The sequence below is a fragment of the Triturus cristatus genome, chromosome 8 (assembly GCF_964204655.1).
Source record: "Triturus cristatus chromosome 8, aTriCri1.1, whole genome shotgun sequence".
Taxonomy (NCBI): domain Eukaryota; kingdom Metazoa; phylum Chordata; class Amphibia; order Caudata; family Salamandridae; genus Triturus; species Triturus cristatus.
Window position 1 is genome coordinate 46,908,937 of NC_140591.1, and position 18,196 is coordinate 46,927,132.

Here is an 18,196-nt window from a genome sequence, read left to right on the forward strand (position 1 = left end):
ATATTCAAAAATTCTGTTAAAATATTCATGCACTTATAAAATATCTTTCACATTTCATAAAAATTTCCCATTAGTTTACAATTATTCGTGCAAAAGATAAAGGAAGATAATGAAAGATTGAACCCTCATATTTACATTCTAATTTCTTAGCAGTTCTTCAATAAAAGACGTTACAATACCATCCTGTTATTACATTCAGGGGTGTCTAAATCAAATTGTTTCCTAGACTGAATTGTTTTCTTAAAAAATGAGGCGACGTTACTTGTTCGACACTCATTATCTAAGAGTTGGAGGGCAATAAAAGCTGGGCGGCATTGTCGCAGGCCCCATATTTTTAAAATGGGTTTTATACACTTTTTTCTTAGATCCTGATAAAATTTGCAAAACAACACAAGATGTATCGTCGATTGAGTAGACATATTGCCACACGGGCAGTTCTTTACATTTTTTGACCAGTCATTGACCATTGGAAAGCTTACCAACCTATGGAAAACATTTAGTCTAAAGCGGGTAAGAACGAATCTGTCATACCCTTTTAAGGTGTATTGAAGGTATGGTTGGATGTTAAAAAGGACAGTTATCATTAGATTTGGTTGGACTGTTGGTTTTGATGCCTCATTCACAAATCTAATGCTCTCCATATGCTGCATGCACTGTTTTTTAAATTCTTTTCCAGGGATGGCACAAATTGTCTTGGGATTATAATAATATTCAGTTTTTCCAAGATCGGTCAAAAAAAATCCCTTGTATATCTCATCCATCCTATCTAAAGGGTATGTTCTAGCTTTAGACTATCTTGCAATGCCAGCTGATTACATTTATTATACTCTGATTTCCAAATCTGGTGCCATAGGACAACCGGTTGCACCTTTATGATATCTGTAATGTATGGCAGGCCTAGTTCGGTGTGACATATAAAAGTAGATGTAGTTCTAGGCACTGCCAATAAATATCTAAAAAACGCATTTTCCACTTTCTGTATTTCAGATACGTTTCGGTGGCCCCATAGCCCTGCCCCGTATGTTGCTACAGATTTACATTTAGCATTGTTAAACCCATAACGGATGCAGGCTTTTGCATTAATATATAGGGCTTTCAGAAAGTCAATTAGGTGGGCCTCTACCCCCATTGTCACTAGAATACTCCACAGTTTCTCATGGGAAACACAATCGAAGGCGGCGGAAAGATCGACAAACGCCAGATGTATTTTTCCCCTCTTTGCCTTCGTATATTTACCCATAAGAATAGACAGGTTAAGCCCTTGATCGATTCTGCTCAACCCTTCCCTGAATCCGAACTGAAGATCCGAAAGTATATTCTTTTCCTCAGCCCATTGTTGTAGACAATTAAGCAGAATCCTGCCCGCTACCTTCCCCAGTGAATCCAGTAAGGAGATGGGTCTGTAGCAGGCTGGATCCTGCCCATCTCCTTTTTTATAAATGGGGACCATAATAGAATTAGACCAAGTTTCGATTAATCCCCTCGAGGTGGCAGCATTTAGGACGCAGGTTAACAGTGGAGCCCAGAGATCTGGGTTATGCTTATATATGTCCACGGGGACCCCATCGGGTCCGGGAGCCTTGCTTCCTTTACTCGTATTTAATGCTGCTTGAACTTCTTTTAAGGTAAAGAGTATATCTATTGGATAGGTTACTACTTTATTGACTAATGAGGGTATAACATCTTGGCTATCTAGGGGCACCTCTGCCTTCCCGAAAATTTGTGAAAAATGGTCCACCCACTGATTTTCATTGATTGCTATTTCAATTGAGGGCTTTCCTTCGGAACTAAAAAAAGGAGATCTAACCACACGCCAGAAAGCCCTGCTATCCTTTTCAGCGCTAGCCCTATGCATATCTTCCCAGATGGATTCTTTTATTTGCTTTTTCCGCAATTTTATCGCCTGATTATACGCCTTCCTGCACCGTTTAATTTCTATCTTATCTTTGTTTTTATTATGTATTGCTTTTTTGAGTGCAGAATGAGCCTTCGTAAAAGCTGTATTAAACCACCCCTTTTTGTTGGCAGTCCCCCTTTTTATCTCCACGTTCACACTGTTTTTTATTATTTCTGTTATATTCAAAAAGCTTTTAAGAACCGTCTCCTGCGGGGTATTTTCGTTTAAGCAATTCATTATTAAATCCATTGCCTTCCCTACCAGTAATCTTGTTATTTTGTCTGGATCAACCTTTTCCCACTTCAATGAGTAGCCATTTACTTTGTCGATCTCCAAATGAATATATATTTGGTCCAGTTCTTTGTGAGGATGTTGTTTTAACTTTTTACACGATATCGTCACTGTTAGTGGGAAGTGATCACTGATGGCTATTTTGGGAACTTTAAATCCTATTACATTATGTGAGAAATGATTCGAAAACAGAATAAAATCTATAATGGAGCTCAAGCCTCTCCTATTAAAAGTCTGTGAGAATGGGATGGGGGGTGAAGTTAATGAATTAGCAAAACCCAAATCTAGCACATATATACTCTCGTTTAGAGGGTTGCCAAGGACGTTATGTGGAAAATGAAATAAATTGCTGGGCAGTCCCCAAATTTGAATTCTGGATCTTTTGCAGAGCATGTCTTAGTTGTTTCAGCGTATCTTCCGCTTTTTCCTTTGCAATGTTGTTATAAAAATTTACAATGATTATAAATTTGTTACTGTCCATATTCAGTGTCACAATTTGATAATTTGGTTCGGATGCTATAAAGGAAGTTCTTTTTATTGGCAACATATTTGAGATGTATATACTTAGGCCACCTTTTGGCCTTCCAAAAATTGACGGGGTTGCAGTCGTATAGTAGGTTTTAAACCCATCTATGTGCATTTCTCTAGAAGCCCAAGTCTCCTGACGTCAAAGAATTTCTGTTTTCCTAATAAAGTCTAAAAAGGGATCATTGGAGAGTTTAGATGATAGGCCTGCTATGTTCCAAAACGTGATCTTTATCCTCCCCTCGTTAGCTGTTAGTGTTCCTTGGATGGGGCCATCGTTTACCAGTATTCTAACCTTTTTTGGTTCGTAATTTGATCTCTCGCTGCTATTAGATAGTATTCTGTGATTAACATATCGATCTGATTTATTTTGCCCCTTTGTTTGTATACTTTCGACAAATGGATCAGAACCAGGGTGAAGCAGAAAACTCAGAATGAAGATGGTGACCAAAAGATGCAAGATGCTAAAACCTCAGATAAGGGTGGGGAGAAGGGTAAAGACCAGAAGTCTTCACAAGGGACCTGCATCTGGGGGGGAGGGGGTGGGTCACAGTCTACAAAAGGAAAAGGCAAAAAGAAACCTTGGTGTCATATCTGTAGAGAAAAGACACACTGGACAAAAGATGCCAATTGTCCAAGGGACAAGTAATCTACTCCAGCCACCACTGCCCCTAAGGCAACTGTTCCCCCTAACTCAGTTCCAAGTGGTGGTGTACAGAACAAGTGTATAGTAGGGTTAACCATGGGATCTGAGATGGGTTCTGGCCAAGTCAGAATCACAACTCAGGCTGTGTTAGTCTGTGACGGGGACATGGATATTGCCTCCTTATTTGTCAGTCCCAGTAACCTGGGCAAGTACAGACAGCAGCCTTTGATCAATGGTAAGGAGGCCATGGCATACAGGGACACAGGTGCAAGTGTCACAGTGGTGTCAAAAGATCTTGTGGTCCCTGAACAGATCATACTTGGTGAGATGCACCAAGAGACCAATGCAAGCAATGTCAGGACAGACCATTCCTTGGTAGTTGTGAATTTCACCTGGGGAGGGGGGTAACTGGCCCTAAAAGTTGTGGTTAGCTCAGACCTCCCTGTAGAAAGCTTATTGGGTAATGATTTGGAAACTTCAGCTTGGGCTGAGGTGGAACTCAGGACACATGCAGAAATGCTGGGCATCCATGCACATGTGTTTGCCATGACTAGGTCACAGGCAAAAAATGTCTTCCACTGAACAGGCCCTGGATCCTGGAAAAGTGGACCAGGTGCCGTCCAAGAGAAGGAACAGAAGGGGTAAGGCAATGTCTTCTCCCTGCCTCAGTGTGAGGATCAGTCTCTTGAGGGAGATGATCTCAGTCCCTGTGAAGGAACTGTCTCAGAGGAACTTGAACCTGACCAGGTTGAGTTCTTGGGGAGAGGGGGCCCTTCCTGGGCAGGTCTGATCCAGGAACAGCTAAGCTGCCCCTCTCTTGAACCTCTCAGACAGCAAGCTGCTGCCGAGGCTGCTGGGAGTGCCAGTGGGTCCCACAGGATCTACTGGGATGATGGACTTCTGCATTTAGAGGGTAGAGACCCCAAGCCTGGTGCTACCAGGAGGTTGGTTATACCTCTGAAGTTTAGAAGCTCCCTATTAACACTGGCACATGACATCCCATTAGCAGGACACATAGGCCAAAGTAAGACCTGGGACAGGCTTGTCCCTCACTTTCTCTGGCCTCACATGTCAGAAGACACAAAGGAGTTTTGTCGTTCCTGTATCACTTGCCAAGCCAGTGGTAAGGCAGGTGGTACTACAAAGGCCCCCCTGATACCACTCAAGGTGGGGGTTCCCTTTAAAAGGGTTGGGATTGACCTTGTTGGTCCCCTGCATCTGGGCACAGATTCATACTAGTGGTGGTGGACCATGTCACTAGGTATCCAGAGGCAATTCCCCTTAGGACTACCAAAGGCTCCTGCTGTGGCTAGAGCTCCCCTGGGAGTATTTTCCAGAGTGGGTTTCCCTAAGGAGGTAGTATCAGACAGAGATGCAAACTTCATGTCTGGTTACCTGACTGCTATGTGGAAGGAGTATGGAGTGAACTACAAGTTTACCACACCCTATCACCCACAATGCAATGGGTTAGTTGAGAGATTCAACAAAACCCTCAAGGGCATGATAAAAGGCCTCCCTGAAAAGCTTAGGCGCAGATGGGACATCCTTTTGCCCTGCCTTCTCTTTGCCTACAGAGAGGTTCCTCAGAAGGGGGTTGGTTACAGCTCTTTTGAACTTCTGTTTGGACATCCAGTTAGGGGTCCCTTATATTTTGTTAAGGAGGGAAGGGAGTTACCTCTCAAACCACCTAAACAGGACATAGTGGACTATGTACTTGGTCTCCGCTCGCGGATGGCTGAGTACTTGAAGAAGGCATCAAAAAACCTTGAGGCTAGCCAGGAATTACAAAAGGCCTGGCATGACCAAAAGACTGTTTTGACTGTATATCAGCCAGGACAGAAGGTATGGGTGTTGGAGAATGTGGCCCCAGCAGTTCTCCAAGACAAGTGGAGTGGGCCCCATACCCTTCTTGAGCAAAAGGGAGAGGTTACCTACCTGGTGGACTTTGGAACTCCCAGGAGCCCCCACAGGGTGCTCCATGTGAACAGGCTCAAACCATATGTGGACAGGGCAGAAATGGGCTTGCTCATGGCTACTGATGAGGGACATGAGGAAGAGAGTGATCCACTCCCTGATCACCTCTCACAGAACCCTGATGATGGTTCAGTTGATGGAGTAGCCTTGGCAGGCAGCCTCACTGAACAGCAACAGACTGATAGTAGGAAAGTCCTCAATCAGTACAGACATATGTTTTCACTGACTCCAAGTCAGACTACCTGGTGTACACATTAAGTGGAAACAGGTGACAGTCTGCCTGTTAAAAATGAGATTTACAGGCAACCTGATCATGTCAGGGACTGTATCAGGACTGAAGTCCAGAAGATGTTGGAACTGGGAGGGATTGAGCCCTCAGCTAGCCCTCGGGCTAGTCCAGTAGTCTTAGTACCAAAACCTCACACCCAGGGTGGTAAGAGAGAGATGAGGTTCTGTGTTGACTACAGGGGACTCAATGCAGTCACTAGGACTGATGCTCATCCAATTCCAAGGGCAGATGAACTAATTGATACTTTGGCCACAGCCAAGTTCTTAAGTACATTTGACCTGACAACTGGTTACTGGCAAATCAGATTAGCTGAGGATGCAAAACCAAAAACAGCATTTTCAACACCTAGTGAGCACTACCAATTTGTGGTGATGCCTTTTGGCTTGAAGAATGCACCTGACACGTTTCAAAGGCTGGTGAATAAAGTTCTCACAAGTCTGGAAGCCTATAGTGCAGCTTATCTAGATGATATTGCTGTCTTTAGCTCCACCTGAGAGGATCACCTGGTCTACCTGAGAAATGTTTTGGAGGCCCTGCAGAACGCAGGCCTCACTATCAAGGCCACCAAGTGCCAGGTAGGGCAGAGTAAGGTTGCATACCTAGGCCACCTTGTAGGTGGAGGACAGGTTCAACCATTGCAGAGCAAAATCCTGGATTGGGTTGCTTCAACCACCCAGACTCAGGTCAGAGCTTTCTTGGGCCTGACTGGGTACTACAGGAGGTTTGTCAAAGGTTATGGCTCCCTAGTGACCCCATTGAATGATCTAACTTCCAAAACAATGCCTAAGAAAGTTCAGTGGACAGTTAGCTGTCAAAAGGCATTTGATGACCTGAAGCAGGCCATATACACTGCTCCCATTCTGCAAAGTCCGGACTATTCCAAACAATTCATTGTTCAAACTGATGCATCTGAGTTGGGGGTAGGGGCTGTGTTATTACAATTGAATGAAGAGGGTCAGGATCAGTCAGTAGCTTTTATTAGCAGAAGGCTGACCCCCAGAGAGAAACGTTGGTCAGCTATTGAGAGGGAAGCCTTTGTTGTGGTTTGGGCTCTGAAGAAGTTGAGGCCATACTTGTTTGGCACTCACTTCATTGTTCAGACAGACCATAAGCCCCTCTTATGGCTAAAACAGATGAAGGGTGAAAACCCCAAACTTTTGAGGTGGTCCATTTCCCTACAGGGGATGGACTATACAGTGGAAGATAGACCTGGGAGTAACCATGCCAATGCAGATGGACTCTCTGGATATTTCCACTTAGAAGATGAAGACCCAACTGGTCAAGGTTAGTTTAATGTCCTTACGTTTGGGGGGGGGGGTAGTAGTAGTAGTATCTGCTTCTTATGGTTACCCCTACTTTTTGCTGATGTCACACTGTTTTTGGCCTAGTCTGATTGGGATCCTGCTATTCAGGACCCCAGGTTATCTGCTTTCTACCTTAAATTGATATGCATGTACTTTAGGTACACTCCAGATTGGATACTGGGTTACCCTTATCAGCCCCTAGTATATGGTACACCATGTGCCCAGGGAATAGGTACCCCATGGGCCTCCCATGGGCTGAAGTATGTATTATGCCACCCTAAGAGGCCATTCAAATTAACACAACCAGCCTGCTACTGCAGACTGTGTAAGCTGGTGCTTGCATCACTTACTTAAGATATAGGTTCACTATATCTATCTAAATCACTACACTAAAATACCTATCAGTCACCCCTATGGCAGGCCTTAACAATCCTGAAGGCAGGGTGCTGGGTTTTACGTGAGAGGGTGCTCCTGCATGAGCAGAGCACCTCTGAAGCCTTCGGAGACCATTCTCCGGGGTTGTCTGTGATGCAGCCAGATATATATGTTTAAGTGCATTTTAACCTTGCGGTAAATGCGAACTTTAAAACAGCTGCTTAGAAACATGTTGTGTTTAGTGTCAAACACCTTGGAATCATACCTCCCCGCCAGCAACTGGTGGGGGAGGTATGACTCCACCCTTCTAAAGGGACATATGTGGGTCACCGGTATACCCGGTACTACCTTTCTTGACCTGGGCAGCACAAAATGGATGCTGCCAGCCACAGACACGATTCTGCTCTCCTGCTGCTGAGCCAAGCTCGCGCAGGGGAAGGCATGACAATAGGCATCCTGTCACAAGGAGGTGGTTACACCTCAGAGACAGGATTTAGTGTATTGGGGCTGGGTGGATGCACTCTTAGAGTGCCAGAAAGTCTGCACTGGGGGCACATTTGGTGTCCCTGTGCATAGTCCAGCTCAAACCAGTTCTGGGAGCCATTTGCTTCTGCTCTGGCGCGAAACTGGACCAAGGACATGGGTGTAGCCACCCCTCCATTCTGCCCCTCCCCTAGGAGGGTCCGCAGAATCTTTCCACCCCTTCCCATGGGTATATAGTGGGTTACCTGACTACAGAACTTTAGATTATACCTGGACAAGATTCTGCTAAGAAGAAACCAAGTACTTCAACTGCCTGCACGACGCTGGACGACTGAAGAATCTCCCTTGGAGTAAAGGAGTTACTCCCCTGGAAAAGAAGGCACCTAAACACATCTGGCCGGTTTGCTTCTCCCGAGCTCCTGAGGACTCCGAAGATTTCAGCAACACAGGAGATGGGTTCCCGAAGGTCCCTGAGGTCGATCTGCCCTCTCAGCGATTCTGAGACCAGTATCCCTCGTGGGGACCGTGCAACCCGAAAGCCTGTGCACCGCGTACATTTGCAGTTGCATATGCTTAGTGACGATTCCAGAGCCTCTGCTTTGGACTCTGTGTAGTCCTCGACGCCTCCTGGTCCCCGTGGCTGCAGAGACAAACAACCCTTCTTTGCTCCTGAAGCACCCGACATCGGTGGGCATTCGACTACCGAGCCCCTGGTCACCTGAAGTGACCCAGACTCTGTCCCCTCTGCTTTCAGGTTCCTCTCACCTCGAATCCAGTCTTGGGTTCCACCAGACATTCTTCGCCCTCCTGGCAGCAGCACTTCTTTGCAGCTCTCCATTGAAAACAATGAAGGTTTCCAACACCACTTGACCCCTATGCACACGGCTCCTCTGACATAGGTAGCACTAGTTCTTCGGTACTCACTGGTGCGTTGGCCTTAGAACCTCCTAAATTCCAAAGGGTTTGCTCGAAGTTCTCTTAGAAGTGTCCTTAACTTGTAATTTTCTAACCGCGTCTGTGTTTCCTCACTGCACCCGTCCTCCGTGGGCTCCCGGTGTCACTCCTCTGGGTGGTTCCTTGGGGTCCCAGCGTCTAGTGAAGTTGTTGTTGTTATACCATTTTTTTAGTATATGGTTCGGTCTCCCCCTGGAGCCTGCTGTGTATTGTGCTATTTACGACTGTTCTATTGATTCAGTATAGTGTGCTCTGTGCCCTAGTCTCGCAGATGGACTAGTAGAGAGTGTTCTATTAATAAATACATATTTTATATAAACACTGTGTGGTTCTCCTTTCATTTAATCATTTAGGTGATATTCTGGTAAAACAAGCTGTTTACATTCCTTCAAAATTAAGCCTGAAGGCTGCTCTCCATTGCTACCACTAGGATAGCTTTCAATAAAGGTTATCTTTGACCTCATACATCATAAGGGTCATGTGGCCTGGTACAAGTTGACCACTTTAATTAGTGGGCAGCATATACCAACCCACCTTCTCACAATCCCCTTAAAGTGTTATTCATTCCAACTGAGGAGTTGATAACCTCTATGATAGCAGCCTCAAAAGAGAGGCAAATCAAAAAAAGAGACAAGTGGCATCTTACCAAGTTCAACAAAAAGTGATATATCAAATCATTTTTCATGCCAATTTGAGACTACTGTTTTTGAAAGAAAGACCAAAATTGTTATTTAGAGGTACACAGACTGAGGGTAAGGGTAATGAAAAAACACGGTCAATTATTGTTGTCCCCAAAGTTCCTGGCAGTACTTCACCAACCAAAGGATAGATGGCTATATTAAGTGTCACAAATATATAAGCAATGACAGTAGAATAGCAACATAAAAAAGTAGGAACAACTTTGTCAGGGTGATTTGCAGACTCCAGGGCATTTACTAAATCCCTTTAAATAATATATTTTTGGCATAGCCTGCACCCAACACTGCTGCAGGTGCCCAAACCACTGCTGCACAGGACCATTCAACAGAAAGGGGTTGATCACGTGGCCTGCCTTCCACACAGACCCTGTCCCCTATCCCCCTGGGTGCCCAACCCACCACTGCGCATGGCCTGCAGCCATGCGGGGGGGGGGGGGGGGCACGAAGCTTAGCCGGAGCCCTGCACCCAGAGATTCCCAAACCCAAATGGACACCCAACCCACATTTTGTTTTTGGGATTATCACAGCACTATCATGGTACCCACGCCACAACCTTTAACTCCATGCTGCTGCGGAACAATGGAAGCTTTCTAGATGAAGCTTGCACATTACTGCGGTAGCTTAGGGATGAAGCTTGAGTGGCGGCTCCCCCGGGAATGCCACGGTAACTCACGGGAGTGCCATGCTGGGTCCTTTTTCAGGACACAGGGACCCTGTCTCCTAGAGTTCTGTAATGGCGCCCACGACATTTTCTCCACAGGCAACCAGAGTGCTTGGTGTCGTGGGATGGGATCAGTCTTGCGGTATCGAAATGGTTAACAGGAGGCAAATCCCCATCTGCCAATCATAAGACCCTATTTTGAAACAAAATTCAGGACTACAGTACTCCCGTGGAAATACTGCATTCTAACGGGATGTACCATCCAGATATACCTAACTTTCTAACTTCTTCAAGCCTAACCCAAGCACCTATTTAAACACTAATTCTTCAAGAACTGAGCAGATTTACACTAATCACAAAAAGCATGCTTTCTGAGTAAAGTACTAACTTTCTGCCAAATCTCGTGTAATTCTGTTCACAAGATTTCATGATATTGGTTACTCTCCTTCCTAGGTGTGACGTGCTCTGCGGAGACCCTTCTTGAGAACCACTGACCCTACAATACATGGTGGAGGTGAGCTGTTGTCCACAGCTGGTGGCATACGAAGGTTATCATATGAAGCACTGTGTGCTGAGAGTGAGGACACCAGGTTCCAGTGCGGGCTAAAGGCAGAAGGATACACATCAGACGAAGCCATTATTGGAGCAGCTGTAGCTAAGACATCAATGTGCTAACCAGAAGAGAAGAGAGTTATCTTTGATTCAATTTACCACACTGCTGAGGAAGTGGTGGAGAATGTCCCTACTGCACGCTCCATATCTGTAATATGGCAGCTTCCTCTATAAATTCATTTACAATTATTTATAAATTGATGGGTATCTCAAATTCTGTTCAATAATGGCATGTCCAAATTAGCCCAGCTGAAAATATGGTTAATATAGGTTAAAAAAGAAGAATGCCCAAATGTAGGTATGTTTTAATATTTGTAAATGTATTCTTTGAGAAGCATTGCAATGTACTCTCATTTCAATTGTCACCTAATTGTCTTGTATATTAACATTTCTCCTACATTAGACCACTTGTTATATCTGAGTCATATAATTTACTACAATGGCAAACACTATGAATATGTTTATAAAACAGGAGAACAGAGCATTCCTTTACATCCTGCAAAACAGCAGAGCCAGTAGAAGTGAAGTTAAACATTTGTGAACAACAGGAGCCACTGACATGACGTGCTGAGATCAAATAATTACAGTTTACATTTGCTTAGGATTTCTATTCTATTACTATTTTACTCACTGTTTAAACATGCAATGATTTTGTACCTTTATAGACCCTTCTCTGTAGATCAGACCGTACACTCTCCTTCAAAGGAACATCTATAACTTATCAGATAAAAAGCTTTGACCTGACAACATGGATAAAGTGATAGAGCAGCAGTGAGTGAATTTATCATAATATTATCAATTGTACCATAATTTGTACTGAACCCAGTCAGATAAAATGGAAGTAAATTCTTCTCAATCACCCATGCTTCAAGATCTTCCAAAATAAATCATGGACACATCTTGGCATCTATAGTACAAAGAGCAATTAGCTGATTAATTCTTGGGATTTGTCTTTCGGAAATTGTATCGATTTCTTCAGCATACCTGGTATTAGTGTACTTTGAAGAGCTGTAGAGTACCGGGGGACATGACAGGCTGCCTAATACTGAGGGTCCAATTTAATGACAGTAGCAGTAGTGTATAATATGCTTTACAAGAATGTATTATCTTTCTTTCCCTTTCCCCATCAACCTGACAAGTGATCAACAAGAGAACATTTTTTTCTCTCGCCCCTAAAGCAGTGAGTCTAATGTATTTACTACATCCAGAGGCAATGTTAAGCTATGGATATCCATTTTTAACGAGGCATCCACAAAGATGTTGATGAGGTTAATGCAGTTCGCTGTACTATCACCACTTGCAGTATACAGTGCATTAATGAAGTAAAAGAAACGCTTATGATTCTTTAACTCACTTCCTGGAAGCTAATTCCATACTGGATAGCTCCCAGAATGGTTTCCAACCACGATATAGTACCGAGTCTGCACTGCTGACGGTTGTGGAACAACTGCGGTCCGCCTTGGATGCCGGCAGAACCTCAGCTCTGGTTCTGTTGGATCTGAGTGCAGCTTTTGACACGGTCTCCCATGAAATCCTGCTTCTCCGTTTGGAGGAGATAGGGTCAGCAACAAAGCCTCATCGTGTTTCTCCTCCTTTTTGGCCGATCAGACTTTCCAAGTAATAGCTCGCCCTTTTGCCTCCCATGTTCATCCACTCTGTTGCGGGGTTCCACAGGGATCAGCATTGAGCCCCACGCTTTTTAATGTCTATATGAGCCCACTGGCGCGAATGGCCAAAGCGCGGGGAATCTCCTTGGTGTCATATGCAGATAACACCCAATTGGTGATGTGATCACCCTGTCAAACAATCCTAGCCAGGATAGAGCGAAATTTAAAGAAGACATATCAGGCCATTGCAGAGTGGATGACAGCTAACTTCCTGCAGCTGAACTCCGCTAAATCGGAGATTTTTCTAGTAAAGACTCCCATCTCTGGGACAATGAATGGTGGCCTCCTGCCCTTGGAGCTCCTCCTGCTCCTAAATCCGCGGTGAAAAATCTGGGAATTATGTTCGACAAAGATCTTAACTTTGAGACACATGCCAAATCAGTGGCCGGGAAATGTTTCGACTACTTCGTGGCCTTAAGCCGATTCTTGTTCTGTTTGACGCCCAAACGTGTCAGCTGATCATTCAAGCCTCCATACTGGCCTGATTAGACTATTGCAATGTGCTTCTTCTGCGCTCCAATAAGTCGGTGATTAACCGATTGCAGCGGGTCCAGAATGCTGCAGCAAGTGCCATCTTTGCCCTCCCCAAGTACAGTTATGCCTCCAACCTCCTCCACCGCCTTCATTGTCTGCCCCTTGAACATCAAGTTCGTTTCAAGGCGCTCTGTACTACGCACAAGATTCTGACAGGTATCGGCCCAGAAATCCTGAGCGATCTGTGCGCCCATTACTTTCCCCTACGAGCGCTGCGCTCGGCGAACTTGCTTCTTGCAAGAATTCCACGTATACGAAGGTCCAGATCAGTCGGTGGCTCCTTTAGGCGACTTGGCCCCGCCTTATGGAATTCTCTCCCTCTGCACATCCGTAGCAATTCTGACCACCAGGCCTTCAGAAGGCTTGTGAAGACTTGGCTCTTCTCTCAATGCTAACTCCTCGCCTTCTCCCCACTTCGTCTTGCTTCAGCGCTGAGACGCCTCATTGCCGAGGAAGCCATGCGCTCTACAAGTATTCTAATCTAATCTTTGTTTTTCAAATTGCTTGTCGTTAACTACTGAGTTTCAATACACTTTCTCCCTCCCAAATCGACTCCTTGTTCTATCTTCTGCAGGCATCCAGTTGCGCTCCCAACCCCAAATTTATATTCAGTTAACTAGCTTCTTCAAGAACAGGAGGGTCTGTGGCTGAGACCCGATTCTAGGGCCAATGTTAAGAAATCACAGATGGCCTCGACAAGGTGTGTCTTAGGTCCCCAAATAACTATGAAAATGAGGGACTGCAACAAAGAAAAAGGGACATTTGAAACATTAGCTGCAGAAGACACTCTTATCTGTGTGTAGATTTGTCCAGATCAAATGAAATGTTTTTGTAAATCCAATAATGTCTTCAAAATTGTTCATGTTCATGAATATTACTGCAGTGTCTTGAAACAAAAAGTTCAGATTTAAGCATTGTTTAGGTACAGAGACTCATTTTAGAGTATAAATAAGATTTTCAATTGGATGCAGAGATTGCAGTGAAGAAGGTGTATAGAAGTAAAATTAATTTCATCATTTTCTGTAGCCCGTATGCACAGTACTTCTATAATACTGGAATCTTTTATTTACGGACAAAAATGCAATCTTGCAATGTTTAATCACCATCCGTTGCATTGGTCCTATGTTGCAAAATCTGCATCATTCCGATTATCCACTTTCTCTTTATACATTTAGTAAATTATCTGGTACCATGTCCACTGACAAACTATCTTATGAGTGATCCCTATTTTTTAAATTTCAATTTGTTTTTTTAAAACCACTTATGTTTATGTGTCTTGTATCAGTATGATGTTGATGTTGCCCTATTTCCTTGTGAAGTCTGCAGAAGTTCTATTTTACTTCAGCCTGATCGGTTTCTTAAATTGTTGTTTTTGCGACTTTGTGCATGCTACTGCTTTTTCTTTGTATCTTGGGGTATCTTTTGTCAAAACCATGAACAGCACATTGAATGGTTAAATGTAATTGTGGACGTATCACTTACCATTATCGCCTCCAACCAGTAGATTTATCTGAACATTTAGGTGATTGCCGTTTTTAGTATTTTGAAGAAATACAATGGTTTCCTATAGGTATTCTAGTTTTCTTAATGTCTGAGCCCTAGTCTGCTCTGTATCACCTGTCATTTTTAAACTGACTTCTACTCAAATTCAGAAGATTTACATAATCCTTTGATGTCCCATGTGAGGTAATTCTGAGACATGACTATTTTGCTTAAAAGCCATATCATTTTTTTTCTCTACAGTGATATACCCTATATGTCATCAGATCTCTCACTCTGAGTAAAGACTTGATACATGTACCACATATATATGTTTTTTCCCCTATTTTGCATCTCAAATAAAACAGGTGGCTCTTTTGCTTGAAAGGCTTGTCACATTCAGCACACTTGTATGGCTTCTCACCAGCATGAATTCTTTGATGGACAGTCAGCTCTGTCTTTGTAATGAAAGCCTTGTCACATTCTGAACATTTATGCGGCTTCTCCCCAGTGTGGGTTCTCTGGTGTACTGATAGATCACCCTTTCGCTTAAAGGTTTTGACACATTCAGTACACTTGTACGGTTTCTCCCCAGTGTGGCTTCTGTGATGAACTAACAGTTCGGACTTACTATTGAAAGCCCTGTCACATCCTGCACATTTACATGGTTTGTCCCCGCTGTGATTCCTCTGATGTAGCAAGAGATTACTCTTTTCCTTGAACATCTTGTCGCACTCAGAACATTTGTATGGTGTCTCGCCAGTGTGAAACAGGTGATGTATAAGCAAATGTCTTTTTGTAATGAAAGACTTGTCGCATTCAGAACATTTATAAGGAGTCTCCCCAGTGTGATGTCTCTGATGTACTGAAAGCCCACTCTTTTGCTTGAAAGCCTTGTTACAGTCAGAACATTTATATGGCTTCTCACCAGTGTGATTTTTCTGATGTAGGGATAGCTCGCCCTTACTCTTAAAAGCCTTGTAACATTCAGAACATTTATATGGGGTTTCACCAGTGTGATTTCTTTGATGTAGCGAAAGCTCACTACTTCTCTTAAAAGCCTTTTTACATTCAGAACATTTATATGGCTTCTCGCCAGTGTGATTTCTTTGATGTATAATTAGCAGTTGCTTTGTAATGAAACACTTCTCACACTCACCACACTTGTATGGTTTTTCCCCAGTGTGAGTTCTCTGGTGTCGCTTCAACTTTCCCTTTTGAATGAAAGCATAATTGCATTCAGAACATTTATATGGTTTTTCCCCAGTGTGAATTCTCTCATGTAACGATAATTCACTCTTTTGCATGAAAGCCTTTTCACATTCAGAACATTTGTATGGTCGCTCACCAGTATGAGTTCGATGATGTATTATCAACTGTGTTTTTGTAATAAAAGCCTTCTCACATTCGGAACACATGTAAGGTTTCTCTCCTGTGTGAGTTCTCTGATGTAATGAAAGCTCACTCTTTTGCCTGAAAGCCTTGGTACAATCAGAACATTTGAAAGGTTTCTCACCAGTGTGATTTCTCTGATGTAGAAATAGGGTGTACGTTCTCTTAAAAGCCTTTTGACATTGAGGACATGTATATGGCTTCTCTCCAGTGTGATTTCTCTGATGTGATACTAGTTCACCCTTTTGACTGAAAGCCTTATCACATTCAGAACATGCATATGGTTTCTCGCCAGTATGAGTTCGCAGATGTATCATCAGCTTTGTCTTTGTAATGAAGGTTTTGTCACACTGAGTACATGTATGCGATCTTGGTCCACTCTGAGGTTTGTCCTTTGGCAGTGACGTTTGTGATGAAATCTTAACATGTTTAAATAGTTTCTCTTCATTATGGTTTTGTTCATCTACAATTAAATGTGTCTTTCTAATAAAAGTTGTGGTATACTCTGTATATTTACTTGCTGTTAATATGTTGATGTCTCCAAGATGTTTTTCAAGATGGGTCCGGGTATAAATATCTTTGTCACATTTAAAGCTTTTGTCTAGTCCCTCCATAATGTGCACAGTATGGTTAAGTATTTATCTCCTTGTAATTAAATCCTTGTAACACAGTATATATATTTATAACTTGTCCATTGTCTGTCTGAGTTACTACTTACAAGCTAGGTCCATTTTGAATAGATATATCAACGGAAATTAACTGCTCTTGATTCTAATAATTTCAGCACTAGTGCAACCACAGCAACCAACATAAGGTGAAAGTTGGTAAGGGGGTAATATATTAGATGATGTGCGCTTCTGTCATTGCCTTGCTGAATTAGTCAAAAGATCTTTATGAATGTGTCCCTTAACCACAAGCTACTAAGATGAGCCTCCTAGTTAGAAGCATCTTCCCATCTCCATTCTGATTCTCTTCTTTTCACTCTTGCTAATATGAAGACAATGTAATAGTATTTGCCATCTCTTTCTGTAGCACATTTAATCCACTGATGAAGTCTTTGGTGTGCGTGGTATCCGTGATGTGCCATTAGATGGTCATTTATTCTAGGCACATTCTCAGGCTCAATGCATTTGCATGACATCCACAAGGCTAGCCTCCCTCCAATGGATAGTATGTCTTAGAGTTCACGTAGAAGACAATCATATGTATATCCTCAGAATTCTTCCATGGATAGTTTCCTCAGCAGTGACTTTTTATTGTTACCTAAGGCAGAAAGGTTTTGTTGCATTCTATATATTTGTGGGTTCTCTGTCTACTGTAAATCTCTTAACTGTGTAGAGGTCCTTGGAGTGTTAAGGGATGTCATATTCTTAATACACACATCAATCCTTTGGTGTGTGGAACTAACTCTGAATAGAATAATGCTGTTTACATTTGAAGCTCAAGTCAATAACAATCACAGACCTTCTTTCATGAGCTAAAGTCTCCAAAAACTGCCCCATACCTTCAGGGGTCAATGCTTCTAAATTGGTATTGAATTGTCTGATTCCAACAAAATGTTCCTGGAAATGTTGTTTTCATTCTGGATTCCTTCTCACCTATGAGGCTGAAAAATAAGCAGAAGCATTTTAAAGGCTAAAACAATATAACTTTTTTTAATCTATTTATTTTCCCATTATAAAACTGAGCTAAGGGAATCCTGAATAATAAGATAAAATGTTGGGATATAGTAACTGCCCAAGGCACAGCCAATAAATATAAATCAGATGGGATGGAGTTAATGAGCAAAGTCATTAGTAATGATAACTGGACTATGATGTGTAGACAAAGACAGAGTAGAAGGCTGCACAGAACACACACACACACATGTATGCAAAACAGGAAGCAAGGAACTCCGGATAGTTCCCAAGTTTAGGCAGAGAGCACCTTACAATTCCAGTGACACTTTGAATCTGCTCACCTCAAATATCTGTTTTTCTTGTAGAGTTTTTAAGCATAGGATTAGCACAGTGCCATCTACGGCGAGCTAGAAAGGGACATAGCCTTATTCACTTTACTGTCCGATTGGAGCTAAGGCTACTGCCTAGCTTGATCATTTATCAATGCACATAGTGAAATGCAATACAATTCATATATTCCGCAGAGAAGCTTACTATCATTACAGGTTATCATATATTTTGCATTACTTATCTGTTACAGGCATCATATCATGGTTTTCTTGTTTTGCTTTAGGCCATAAAAGTTGTTATTCAGTTGCATTAGCTGATTCATATTTTTCATTATTGTACAATAATTTGCATTAAATGCAGTACATTTATTGTGTGTTGAAATATTGATCATTATGGCAATGCAAGGAAAAATGCAAATTAGGTGACATTGGTTCATTCCTCAAACTCAAAATATGTGTATGTATGG

At 42.8% G+C, this 18,196-nt stretch overlaps 1 long non-coding RNA gene and 1 pseudogene across 1 annotated transcript in view; one reads left to right on the forward strand and one right to left on the reverse strand.

Annotated features, from left to right (window-relative positions):
• Window positions 1-18,196, forward strand: part of LOC146799987 (uncharacterized) — a 67,691-nt gene that overhangs the window by 12,078 nt on the left and 37,417 nt on the right. Inside the window, exon 2 of the long non-coding RNA XR_014967610.1 lies at window positions 10,551-10,611. This is a non-coding gene — a long non-coding RNA (uncharacterized LOC146799987). The remainder of the gene's footprint in view (window positions 1-10,550; window positions 10,612-18,196) is intronic.
• LOC146799988 (uncharacterized) lies at window positions 14,745-16,250 on the reverse strand (annotated as a pseudogene).